Source organism: Pinus tabuliformis, chromosome 6 (genome assembly GCF_031772625.1).
Source record: "Pinus tabuliformis cultivar Carrire ecotype Pingquan chromosome 6, CPIR1, whole genome shotgun sequence".
NCBI classification, from domain to species: domain Eukaryota; kingdom Viridiplantae; phylum Streptophyta; class Pinopsida; order Pinales; family Pinaceae; genus Pinus; species Pinus tabuliformis.
The window spans coordinates 1,098,014,960-1,098,029,501 of NC_142292.1; the positions used below are offsets into that span (position 1 = coordinate 1,098,014,960).

Genomic DNA, 14,542 nt, shown 5'->3' on the forward strand with positions numbered 1-14,542 from the left:
TCCGGCCATTGAAGATGTGCAAGACTTAGCTGATAGGTTGGTTACTCTTAAACCTTCCCTTAATTATGGCTTATACTTTTCACTTGTTCTCCAACCAATAAAGGTTATACTTTTCACTTGCCAATCAACCATTTAGTGTTTAGTTTGGTTGGATGCACAATGCAGGTCCTTGTGCTATAGAAGAGTGGAACCTACAAATCGATAATTCACGATGCATTATTGAGACTGCCCAAGAGTTATGAGTAAAACTGAATCCTTTGTGGAGTTGGGGTGGGCTATAGGGCCACTAAACAATCTCTTCCTCTCGATCCCTATCCAAATTTCACCTACCTAATTTTGTATTTCATTGTTCATATATTTCGCCTATCCAAATTTCACCTGCCTAATTTTGTATTTCATTGTTCATATATTTCGCCTATTGATGTTCTTTTGCACCTCTCGATGCAATTGCTAGTTTATAGATGTTGCCTTCAATGATTTGTCGAGATGGTCGGCTACCAAAAGGAATAGTCGTGGTGACATGGACATCCATGTCTAATTCCATGCTCAGAGTTGAAGAAGGGAGATGTAGATCCATTAATAGGAATTTCAAAGGAGGTCAAGCTTTCACAACTTAGCACCGAAGAGACAAATGCATTAGAGAAACTCACTATATGATAAAGATCCATCTTAACTCTGGATCTACCAAGCGCCGCGGAGAGGGATGAAATATCTTAACTTTGGATCTACCAACCACCTAGAGGGATCAAATCTCTTTTCATTTTAAAAGATGTTTGTCTCAAGAATTAAATTTGATAAATTCTCGGCGCTCTAGGTTAGTTTAATTATTAATTATAATTATAAATAAAATTATTAATTTTATGTTTTTATTTTATTTTTACGAAGTCAAAATGTTAAATATTATTACATTTCTACCATACTGGGATCAAATGTTTACATAGGAGTTAAGTTTACTTATGAACTTCAAATATAAAGAAGTTTTTTAATAAAAAGTGAATTGGGTAAATAATTACATTTTACTCAATATTTCCTCACCCTTGCAATATATTTGAGTTTATTTACTTTCAAACTTCAAATATAAAGAAAAATTACAATAGAAGTGGACCATTTGAGGGGAAATATTAGGTAAAATGTAATATTATAATATTATATTTTACCCAATATAACTTAGTAAAAAGTGGTGGATGTAGGCAAAAATATTAGATAAAATGCAATAATTACATTTTCCCTAATATTTCCCTCACTTTCTAAACATATTCGGCAAATGCTCAACACAGATATTTCACATGAATACCATGGGTCATTTTTGTTTTTTATTATTATTTATTTTTTATAGGATTATTTTTATTTTATTTTCACCAAAGTTAAAATGTCTACATTTTTTTCCATTTTTTTCTAGTTTTTTTTCCCATACGAGTTAAAATGTTTACAGTACATTAGGTTACACAACATATTATAGCCATTAGATCTCAACTCATTGAAGGAATTACATATATCCCTCGTACTAAAAAGTATTTTATTTTTATTCTTTTTTTTTTTCAATTATTATTATTATTATTTTTTAATTTAATTATTTATGGTTGACATTGATTTTTAACTTAACATTTTTTTTAAAGTAACTTTATGCACTTCCACCCAGTCTTGAATAGATGGTGATCAGTGCTCTGTTAAGACACTCCTTGATGTGACCCCTATCGGGGTGTATTGGACATGATGAAGATGCCAAGCTTACAAAAAAAAGTAATGTTAAGCACAACATCTCTGGCATATACATATATTAGCGGACACATTTTTTAATTTTTTTAATGTAACATTATGTGACAACATCTCTCTCATGTATTGGGTTGCAGAGCGCTTCTTGACGCAATGAGTCTAAGATATAACTAGCATATCCCTTCTTGTGCTATTCCACATCTTCATGAATTTGTCTTCCTTTTTAGGAAACCAAATTGATCCACATAAATATGACTTGAGAGGACACCTTTTATCTTTTGAGCAATAATTTTGGTGATTATTTTGTAGATGCAAATATGAGTTAGAAGCTTTCAAATTATGTGGGGTTATCAATCTTGGGAATTAGCACGATGAAAATAGTGTTGAAAGTTGCTAAGATTTGTGTTGTAACGTGAGAGTATTCTACCACTTTTAGAGGAGGATCTTCTTTGATGACTTGCAACCCATAAAGATCTCAGGGGTTTGAAGAATACCTTCCTTTTATAATTTCAGCAATTAGACCTTAATTTTCTCCGGATTAACAAAACTTGGAAAAAAACTTACTATCTTAAGAATCGTTGCAATAGTAGCTCTGTTTTTTTTTTTTTTTTTTTCCCTTTGAAAAGAGAATTGTAGTGCACCCTTTTTGATGCCATTTTAGAGGTGATTGCCTTGGATCCATCATTTTTATTTCATTTTTATATATCCCTCATACAATATTGATATTTTCCCTAGAATTGACAAATGGTGGAATATTTTTGTATTTTCATATTTTGCCTAGAGCTAGATTGCCCTACTTTTGATTCTCAATTCCTTTTCTTTATCTAGTGGCATTTTCATCCACTTATCCTCAAGCATCTTGATTTCATTTTTTTGGTCACCAATAAGGAATCTATGGCCCTCTCCATCTTAACAACTTTCTAGTTGGGCTTTGATATCCATAATTAGTTTCTCAACCATCTTTCTCTTTCCCTAGACCACTTAATGTTAACTAGTTTTGCTCTTGAAATTAGTGTCTCAACCATCTTTCTCCTTCCCTAGACCACTTAATGTTAACTAGTTTTTCTCTTTTCCCAGTTTTGATGGAATTAAATGAGAGTGGAATTTGGAGAGGAGTTGAAAGATTTCCATCTCTCAATTGTTTTATTATTATTATTTTTTGTTTTGACAACTATTTAGGATTTAACTTGAAATGTTTAGGGGGCTCTATTTAATGGAGATTATTTCCAATGAAATTGGGTTGTGATTTGAATGTCTTCTTGTGGAGACCCATTATTGGAAATGAAGGTTCTCTTAGAGAAAGACTCATAAATTAGGAAACGATCAATTTATTTTGCAATACATGCCTCCCTTGTTATCATATGTTTCCATGTGGGCAAGAGTTTTGTATTTATGATATTGAGCAGATCAACAATCTCTAGCTTAGCAATAAAGAACTTTGCTAAAGGATACATTCTAGTTGTAGGTCCCCAAATCTTTAAGGCACCTATGGAGAAATTTAAATCAATCCCTAACACCAATGAACCATTTTGAAGCCAAGATTTTTGAAGGAGTGCCTCCCAATAATATTTTCAATTTAAGTAAGGGCCATAAATGTTTATGCATATGAGTTGCTTTGCCAATTTTAGCAAATACATGGAGATTCCAAGGCCAAAGAAAAATACCAAGAGTTTGATAGGGCTAGGGAGTCTTTCCTCCAACTAGATAATAGTGTACTGGTTATACCTAATACATCGATAAAGGAAAATCCCATTGTTCTATAGAGTGGATAGTACTTTGACTACTTTGTCTTCTTTTGTCATAGTTTGTCATTAAGAGTATGATTGAGGATTGTGAGCATCCACCAATCTTTTTAGGGATTTGGCCATTGCCTGATAGTTTAGAGAGAAAGGTATCATTTGGTACCCTCCCATTGGGTGTTTCTAAGAGCCTTAATTAGAGATTGTTGCTTTTCACTTCGAACCTCTGAGGTTGCTTGCTCTAGTGCTTAAGAAAGGTAGAATTTTCTCCTTCTCTAAGTAGGCTTTAATTTTTTTTCTTCCATTTCCCCTAGATCCCCCTTGCAACTCCACCTACAAAGTGGGTGGCTCTTCTAGCTTAGGATTGAAGGTTATATTTGGATGCTTTAGTGGACAAGGTGTCCATATGATCACCAGTGTCCAAGGGGTGATCAATGGAGGTGGTAGAGATATATGGATAAGGAAATTTTTTAAATGTAGGGTCTAGTCCTTGAAGAGGGATAAGGGGAGGGGGTTGGTAGAATTTATTCCTCGAGGGACTATATATAAAGTCTCCTTGTGGTGGCTTCCACCTGTGGAGGGAGTGCCACTTCTTATGAACCAAAACACATATTCTTAGAATTTCTGTAAAGGGATAGGAGAAGAAGAAGACACTGTCTTACTTGAGCAATCTAAATTGCAAAGGCACTGTCTTACTCGAGCAATCCAAATTGCAATTGGGTGGTTTTTCAGATCTTTGTGTTATATTGAGATAGTTCCATCATTTTAGGTGAAACCCAATTGCTATGGTTTGATGGGAATTTCCCATTTTGTCCTTGTTTCAAAAGTGATTAGGGTGGAGCCTCAACATCCTTGTGATCCTTAGGAAACCCATACTTTTCATATGAGAGGAAAAGAATAGTCATTCAATAGGTTCTTGTACGAGTGGTTGTGGCCACATTTGAAAGGGATTTATTCATAGTTTAGAGTTTGGCGGTAGATGGGTGGTCCCTTTCTAATCATGACTGATCCACATTGGAATATCATATAATTGTCATCTATCTTGGTACTTTCTACATGGAAAAATATTGGAGGATATAGAGTGCAAGGCCATTCGAGGCTAAGTTTAGCTTTTTGAAACATTCTAGAGCCATTTTAGGGCCTTGGATGACATTTTTGGTCAAAAAAGTCCTTGGAGTAGTGCAACAATTTTCTACACATTGAGACCATTCCAATGGTGCAAGAGTTGCCTTGAAGCTCATATGAGAAAGTTATGCCTCTTGTAGGCGTGGTTGTCCATCATGGTGTTAGTGGATGCCATATCATCACCCACTAGTCACATGTGGGGTGAGAGCTATGTGTGAACTTTCAAGAAGATTTTAGGTCCAAAAACCTTATCGCTAATTGGGGTTTGAGGAAAGTCAAAATCCTAACCCTAGATGACTATTTGAGCTATGTTAATGCTAGGGTAATAGGAGGACAAGAGGGATCTTGTTCCATAGTTGAGCAAAACATCCTAGAGGTATTTTCTGAGCATAATAGAAGTGAATTCTGTAGTAGACATTCATGCCACAATGTCAAAAGATACCTCCTTAGTCATTTTCCTCACATTTAAGCTAGATTTTCTTCTATTTGGGTTTCACAAGATAAATAAGGTGTTCATTTGTGTGGATGATGTGTTATTTACTTATTCTTTCCATTTCTTATTTTAGTTATTTCAGAAATTTGAGCAATAACAGTTAACTAATTTAGGATATAAGAAAATGTTGAGAAATGGAAATAAGAAATTCCAGTTTAATTTGTCCTTGAATTAAGCTGTGAATTAAAATATAATTCTTTTCTCATAGCAATTTGAAAATAATTAATTAAGTTTAATTAACTTGATTAATTTAGGGAATTCGAATTGGGAGTCTTTTAGAAGACATGTATATGTTCCCCCTAACTTATAGGAGTTAAGGATGAGTTATGAATGAGTTGTAATTAGTTAACTCAGTTTATTGAGTTAAGTCTAGTTAAATTAGTTCCAATCAGTTTCAGGAACTAATAGGGAGTAAATAGTCAGTTGGGACACTAGTGAACTAATTAGTGCTACTCTAGTTAATTGAAGATTCCACCATTAGAAACTCATGCATGTAGATTATGAGAATGACCCAGTTGAGACTAGAGTGCATGGACATTGTACTATTTGTTTTAGATTTTTCCAAGTTGCACTGATAGTGCATGCAATTAGGAACTGATCTTTGAGGGATTGCGCTATTTTTAGAGGCTTTATTTCCCTTTAAATACAAGCTATCTTTCATAGGAATTACACATTGGAATTGAGACTTGGAGAGCTTGTGAATCGGCTAAGCTTTGGCCTTGAGCTTGCTTATGAGTTGGAAATTGAATTTGCTGAGTGTTGGGATTGTTCTAGAGAGAACAAACATTGTAATTTCATTTTGATTTTCCAGATTAATACAAAACAGATAGTGGGGTTTTGAGCTGTGGCTTTCCCCGAATATTTATTGTGTTATGTGCCTTTGATTCTCTTCCTCTATTGATTATTATTTGCTCGATGTTTATGGGATTCCGCTGTAAAGAGTAAAAGTAGATTTTTGTCTTTTTTTTTAGTAGATTACATGAGCTTGTGAATTTACAAGATTTTTTACATGGTATTAGAGAAAGATTGTTTTTTGGGCCGAGAGTTTACAGAGAAGTTCTAAGAATTTCTATGCAAAATTTTTCAGAAACAAATTGCAGATTTGGATTCCTTGGGAAAAGATACCCAAAGTCAAAAAAAAATCGGCGGAATTGAAGTTCGAATTAGGGAGATATCGCTGATTTAAAATCAGCTCTCTAGAGGAGATTTCAAAGTTGAGTTTCTAGGTTACAAGTGAAAGTCAAATTTGCATACATACTTTAGGATGAACATATGACGTTCCATGGGTTGAGGCTTGAGTATAACTTGGAAGGCAGCGCGAATTTTATAGCTTGGAGGGACATGATGGAGGCTGTGCTAGAAGATAATGGCTTGAAGGAATTCATTGATCAAGAAGTCCCCAAGACAGTAGCTACGAATGCACAAAACTTGGTCGAATGGAAGAACTCTGTGGCGAAGGCAAGGTAGATAATCCTTGAGGGAGTTCAAGACCACATTCCCTCGAGTCTCCATGGAAAGGAAACTCCGCATGCTATGTAGAAAACATTGAGACTTGTATTAGAATAACAATGATCAAAGGAAGTTGACACTGAAGGATAAACTTTGTAAAATCAAGATGGAGAAAGGCGAGACGATTCCAAAATACTTTCCCAAGTTCACCCAATGTCGGGATGAACTTGCAAGTGTTGGAATCACAGTTGCCAATGAGGATATGGTGAGCCTTGTTATTCTTGAACTCCCAAAGAGTTGGCATAGTTATCAGGACTCTGTCAATGGTCGGGAGAAGCTACCAGTTTGGGAATGCCTATGGTCGGATTTGATGTAGGATGAGATCAGGAGGAACACTAGGGATGGCTCTTCATCAAAGACTGATGATGCAGAGAACTGCGCCTTAGCGAATAAGGCGAGGAAGGGGAAAGGTAAAATTTCTCCTTCCAAATTAGATTCTTATCATGGAGGTAAGAAGAAGGACATGACGAAAGTTAAATGCTTTCATTGTCACAAGATTAGGTCACTTCGCTACAAATTGTCCATTGAAGAAGTCTAAGGAGAATTCCTCAAGAGGAGTAGTGGGTGAGGCTTTGGCCTCCCAGTTCGAATTGGAATTTTCTCGCATTGCATGCATGGTGTCTTCAATGATGGGAAGTGTCTGGTACTTAGACAATGGAGCTTCTTTCCACATGACTGGCGACAGAGTTATTCAGTGAATTAGAGGAGAAAGATCTCAAGATGCACATCGAGATGGGTGATGACGGTAAGTATAGTGTTACTGGTGTGAGCACTATTACTTTTCAGAGGGAGCATGCAGCTCCACTCACCTTGAAGAATGTTATGGATGTACCCGGACTGATGAAGAACTTGGTATCCGTTGCCATGCTTGAGGATAGAGGTTATGATGTGATCTTTTCGAAAGGAAAGACGTTCCTTTGACACATAGCTACGGGTCAAATAAAGAAGATAGGGATTCAAGTTCAGAATCTCTATAAGATAGAGGTAGAGGATTGTGCTGCTTTAAGTTCAAAAGCAGAAAAGATCTTGAGCTGAGATGTCGGCGAGTTGTGGCACAGACGATTGGGCCACTTGCATCATGGGGCTTTGAAGATATTGCAACAAATCTCTACCGGTCTTCCCAAAGGTATGCTTAAGAAAGTTGATACATGCAAGGGTTGTACTTTGGGAAAATATACCAAGTCTTCCTTTGGAGATAGAGACAATCAAACATAGTCTATTCTGGAGAGAGTTAATTCAAATGTGTGTGGACCATTCTCAACATAATCCACCGCCAAACACAGGTATTATGTTACATTTGTAGATGACTATTCTCATAAATGTTGGATATTTTTCATGCAGAGATAGGATCAGACATTCACAAAGTTTTGTGAATTCAAAGCATTGGTCGGGAAAGAGTCAGGCAAGAAGGGTAAAGCTCTACAGAGTGATAACGGTGGAGAATAGGTCTCCAATGAGTTTAAGAACTTCTGTGCAGTGGAATGGATTAAACAAGAGTTGACGACACCTCATAACCTTCAACAATATGGGGTTGCCGAGAGGAAGAACATGAGCATAGTAGGGGTAGAAAGGGCAATGTTGCATGATTAGGACCTACCACTACACTTGTGGGCTGAGGCATGCAACACATCGGTTTATGTTCAGAACCGTAGCCACATCGGATACTTGAGAGTAAAACACCAGAGGAAGCTTATTCCGGCAAGATGCCAGATGTTGGTCACTTCAGGATTTTTGGGTCATTAAGATGTCAGATGTTGGTCACTTCAGGATTTTTGGGTCATCGATTTATTTCCATGTGACCAAAGATGCACGGAATAAGCTTGAGACAACAATAGAGTTGGGGATCTTTGTGGGGTACACTTATACACTCCACAAATATTGGGTGTACATGCAAGCCAGTCGGATGACAGTGGTTCGCAGGGATGTCAAGTTTGAAGAGTGAAGAAAGCGTCCCAGAGAGGCTGATAGATTGTTAGATGATCCACGAGAGAATGTGGGAGCACTCTCTTCTCAGCGTACACAGAGGAGGTCAACAGAGAGGTACACTCGATACATGACACGTATGGGTGCATGTGTTGTGACAGACCCATATTCCTTTCAGGAAGCAGTGTAGCAGCCAGTTTGGGCCGATGTGATGGTGGAGGAGTATGACTCCATAGTTCGAAACAGTGTTTGGGATGTAGTCCCGAGACCGGAGGACAAGTCAGTTGTGAGCTCCCATTGGCTTTACAAGGTAAAGCAAGCTGCAAATGGTAGTGTTGAGAAGCATAAGGCTAGATTTGTGGCCCGTGGCTTTTCATAGGTAGAGGGGATTGACTATGATGAGACCTTTGCTCCTGTTGCAAGGTACTCATCTATCAGATCTATTTTGGCACTATCTGCGCAGATGGGTTGGAGTATTCATCAGATGGATGTGAAGACTTCCTTCCTCAATGGCATGATTGAAGAAGAGGTGTACATAGAATAGCCTGAAGGTTTTGAAACCTTGGACCTTGAGTCACATGTGTGCAGACTCAAGAGAGCATTGTATGGGCTGAAGCAAGCACCCTGTGCTTGGTACACTAAGAAAGATAGCTACTTCACCGGGTTGGGCTTCACAAAGAGTGAAGTGGATGCGAACCTGTATCACATAGTGGTGGAAGGTAAGTTGTTGATCATTGTACTTTATGTAGATGATCTCATACTGACAGGTGATGAGAAGCTCATCAAATCTTGCAAGGAGGATCTTGCAAGAGAGTTTGAGATCAAGGACATGGGGCTCATGCATTACTTTCTTAGCATGGAGGTATGGCAGGGAGATGGGGAGTTGTTTGTTTCTCAAGGCAAGTGTGTCAATGAGATACTCAGGAGATTTCGAATGGAGAACAATAAACCCATGGAGACTCCTCTAGCTGGTAACTGGAGGAAGGAGGATGCTATTTCAGGAGAAGTAGTGGAAGCTACTGTTTATAGACAACTTGTGGGTTCACTCATGTATTTGGTGAACACACGACTAGATATGTGTTATGTAGTTAACCAGTTTAGTCAAGTGATGGTTAGGCCTACCACACTGTATTGGAAGGCGGCAAAGCATGTATTGAGAAACCTTAGAGGCACTACTCAGTTTGGGTTGTGGTATAGACAAACAGAGGGAGTGAAGCTTCAAGGTTTCACCGATGCGGATTGGGCGGGGAGTCCATCTGACAATAAGAGCACATTAGGGGGGATCTTTAGTATTGGGTTCACTGCAGTTTCTTGGTACAATAGGAAACAAAGATCGGTTGCACTCAGTTTGGCAGAGGCAGAGTACATGGCTGCAAGTCAAGCAGCATGTGAAGCTATCTGGATGAGGAAGATCCTGGTTGGTTTGTTTGGTCAACAGATGGATCCAACAATTATTTATTGTAATAATTAGAGTTATATCAAACTCTCTGAAAACCCAGTTTTTCATGATCAGCCCAAGCATATAGATATCCGGTATCATCATCTCGGAGATTGTGTATTGAGGCGGATCATGTTGTTAGATTACATTCCCATGGAGGAGCAATATGCTGACATCTTGACAAAAGCATTGCCAAGATGTAAATTCGAGTTTCACAGAGACAGGATCAAGGTAGTGGATAATCCATTTCTTGTTGAGAAATGGCAACAAGAAATTCCAGTGTAATTTGTCTTTGAATTAAACTGTGAATTAAAATAAAATTCTTTTCTCATAGCAATTTGAAAATAATTAATTAACTTAATTAATTTAGGAAATTCGAATTGGAAGTCTTTTAGAAGACATGCATATGTTCTCCCTAACTTATAGGAGTTAAGGATGAGTTATGAATGAGTTGTAATTAGTTAACTCAGTTTATTGAGTTAAGTTCAGTTAAATAAGATAGTGAGTAAATAGCCTGTTGGGACACTAGTGACCTAATTAATGCTACTCTAATTAACTGAAGATTACACCATCAGAAATTCATGCATGTCGATTATGAGAAAGACCCAGTTGAGACTAGAGTGCAGGGACAATGTATTATTTGTTTTCGATTTTTCTGAGTTGCATTGATAATGCATGCAATCAAGAACCGATCCTTGAGGGATTGCACTATTTTTAGAGGCTTTATTTCCCTTTAAATACAAGCTATCCTTCATAGGAATTACACATTGGAATAGAGACTTGGAGAGCTTGTGAATTGGCTAAGCTTTGGCCTTGAGTTTGCTTATGAGTTGGAAATTGAATTTGCTGAGTGCTGAGATTTTTTTAAAGAGAACAAGCATTGTAATTTCATCTTGATTTTCCAGATTAATACAAAACAGATAGTGGGGTTTTGAGCTGTGGCTTTCCTCGAATATTTATTGTGTTATGTGTCTTTGATTCTCTTTCTCTATTGATTATTGTTTGCTCGATGTTTATGAGCTTCGGCTTTAAAGAGTAGAAGTAGATTCTTGTCTCTTGTTTTAGTAGATCACATGAGCTTGTGAATATACAAGGTTTTCTACAGAAAATTTAGTTTGCATAGTTTAAGATTTCAGAATATTATAAGATTTGTTGTGATGCTATGCAGAGGAATGATAAACTTTACCAAACCTTGACAATTCTAGGTTGCGTGCCATTCTCATATAAACTGAAAAGCCCTAGTGTATTCCCTTTTTTTCGGTGAAGACATCATCCAACCATAAAATTAGGGTAAATTTTGGGACCCAAGGAGACAAAATCAATGTGGTCAGATCTTGCTTCAATTCGATTTGCTATTTTTTTTCCAAGAGTAGGGCTTTGGACCCCATATTTATCTGACTTGTAAGATATTTTTTTGCATCATTCTCCTGAGCGGAGAGAATCAATGTGGGCAGATCTTGCTTCAAATTCAATTTGCTATTTTTTTCGAGAATAGGGCTCTGGACCCCATGTTTATCTAGATTGTAAGATATTTCTTTCATCTTCTTATGAGTGGAGAGTCCAAATCAACGATCCTTTAACTAGCGTCATTCTTTGGAGAGCATATCCAAGCAAACCTATGAAATTTTCCGAAGTCCAGGATTTTGGAGTTTCATAGTTCATCCATTTGCTAGAGAATCTCCCTGCAGGGGTTGAGTCTTCCATGTCGATGATCTTATAAAGTTTTATTCCTTCACCCAGTGCTAAATTTATGGTTTCCGCTTTTTCTTTGGATACATTTACAGTGTTCTCAGTGTTCTCCAAACCTCCCAATCGTAGCCCTTCCTGATTGGGAAACAGAGATTTATAGGTCGTCCCCCCACTTATCATTTCTTCAAATAATATACTTCGAACAAACCCTTCCACTAATTCATTCGAAGGCAGAGAAGGTAAAATACATGAAACTTATATCAAGAGCTGTTGTGACATCATCATTTGGAATAGGTGTTGAAAACCTATGAGGCGAGTCGCGGCTGGTCTGTATCTGAACTCAGTGAATGAGCACCATGGTCCGCTGGATCTTCCCACCTGTGTAATCCCTGTTTCGCTACCTTGGGGAGACGACGGCCTGAAGAATCAGATGTGACAGAAAACGGGCGATTTATCCCCAGTGAATCCATTTCAGATGATCAAGTGTTTGCAAGGTCACGAATAATATATCGCCAGAATGGCTAGTGTCATCCTCCATCGAATGGTCTTCAAACTGCTTAATCTGATCGGGAGCACAATCAGCTTCATCGTATAGAACAAATTTCAGTAGTTTAACTTTTCAAAATTATGGTTTTTTTTCGGACATATATATTTGTTAAATTTTGTTAGAAATTCAGCGAAGATTTCATTTGATCATAAATTTGACCCAAGTACTTCAACTTTTTTAAGATACATTCAATTTATTTACGAATTCAAAAGTGCTTTTCAAACCATCAAAAATCATAATTCCAAAAATTGTATTCCTGGATTTGGGTGGAAAAAGCTGAAAAAGCTAAAATGTAAAGGACAGCAGATTTGATGTCCTTCCAGTAAGTTGTCAGAGTAGTCGACGACCTCCTCCACCGTAAAGCCAAGGTCACTGGGGGGTTTATAGCAAACGGCCAAGCACTATAGCAAAACTCTGCATGCATGTTAAGGGAAAACTTATAATGTAGTTACTTAGAAGTCGGCCATAAAACCTACCTTGTTTCAGCCTTTGATTAAAATGCCCCAGTCATCCAAGAGCGCCGTGTCTTGAAATTTCTGTGATCACGCAAAAGAGGATATATCTGTGACTTGAACTCAAGACAAGGGCTTCTAACGCAGAGAAAAGACTAAGTCGAAAAGAAGTCCGTCATAGAGAAATCCGAAGTACCCCACCGCAGAGAAGCCCGTTGCAGAGAAAACCCCTGTTGCCCTAATTATGTAAGGGAACGACTCTATTATTACATGTAGGGTAATCCTTGACCAGAACTCCATCGGTAGAGAAATTCTCCTGCCGTGGAAAAGAAGCCCGTTGCCCCTGTGATTAAATTTCACTCAACCAAATTCGCGTTGTGTCTTTAATTTCCATATTCGCGTTGTGTCTTTAATTTCCATAGGGCAATTTCCTGTTCTGATGATGATGGTGATTGACTTCCACTTGAGACCAACCTTTGGTTCATCCGATCTAAAGAAACAAATTATTTAATTTAATTTAAGATTTTATTTCTATCCTCAAAAAGTTTGGAGAGAAGCTTTCCAAATTCACTATAATTTTGACATCCGACATCCTAAAAAGCTAGGAAGGTCAGTTTTACAATAAAGATTATGACACTGAGATCTAATGTGGTTGTACGCGGGGCACTCTATGAGAGAATAGACTCACCCAACTCTTCACTGCAGATCAAATACTCATCAACACTATTGCTAACTTTGAACCCAAAAAACTATTAATTGAGATTAGAGCTCTGTTTCGAAAAGTTCGTTATAAAAAATAAAGATAACAACTTTAAAATTGAAAAATGTCATCATTATTATTCGTATAAATTGATTGGGAGAATAAGTTCAGTAGATTCACATTCGGTCATAGGATGGAAATTTTTACTGTCACTGTAATCCCAGATTTTTCTAAATCAAGATGATGACATTAACAAGGTATGTTTTGTACTTTCACTATAATATATATATATATATATATATATATATATATATATATATTTTCAAATCAAGGTTGTTGACATTAATATCGAAGTTTTAACTAATTATAAAATTGAATACTTATTATATACGATATACATTTTAAAAATTGGGAAGCGTTAGTTCCCCGAAGAAGCATTTATGGGCCCTCTTTTTTGTACATTTATTACATATCAGTCAAAGCTGACGTCAGCCATCGAGAGAGTACCAGCATTTAGTACCAGCATCAACACCAACCAGTATGAGTAGCGGCATCGACTCTGGAATCGCCTCTTGGATTGTGACCGCATTGAGAGCAGCATCAACGCTTGGATCGACTGCATCAACACCTGGCATTGACACTGGACATGTAGTACCGGTATCTAGTGAATGAACACCTGTCATCGAGTGGATCGATTGAAACCTGGATCAACTCTTGGCTCTCCTATTGCATCTCATTACAATTTTCAATGAAACTTTTTATATTCTGCAACGTAGTGCCTCAATCGGGACTCGATCGCTGGGGGGTGCGTGGCAGCCGACTGCCCCAACCAATTGATCCATGCACTCGTGTACATCTATATACGATATACATATAAATATAAAACTATAATAAATATTGAAATTACACCGTGATCTTATATATTCGCAAACGTTGAGATTACACCATGATTTTATATATTATATATATATAAAATTATCATAAATATTGAGATTACACGATGATTTTATATATATTTTTGAAATCTTGGTTAATTTTTTCTGGTTATATTTTTCAATTGATTTTGTACAAGTTTTTGGAATTGTAAGGTTATGTTGTATAATTTAAGTGAATTTTCAAATTGTTAGAATCTCTTCAGCATTCAAAAATACATTTTAAATAATAAAAAAACTAAAAAATGCATTTTAAATAACAAAAAGATCACAACCTTGCTT

The 14,542-nt window shown here is 37.0% G+C and overlaps 1 long non-coding RNA gene across 1 annotated transcript; it reads right to left on the reverse strand.

Moving 5' to 3' along the window:
• Positions 1–11,327: 11,327 nt before the first annotated feature.
• On the reverse strand, positions 11,328–12,997 carry LOC149262750 (uncharacterized). Its single transcript, XR_016249550.1, has 2 exons — positions 12,653–12,997; positions 11,328–12,191 (listed from the first exon to the last, which is right to left on the reverse strand). It is a non-coding gene; the product is annotated as an uncharacterized LOC149262750 (long non-coding RNA).
• Between the last annotated feature and the right edge of the window lie 1,545 nt (positions 12,998–14,542).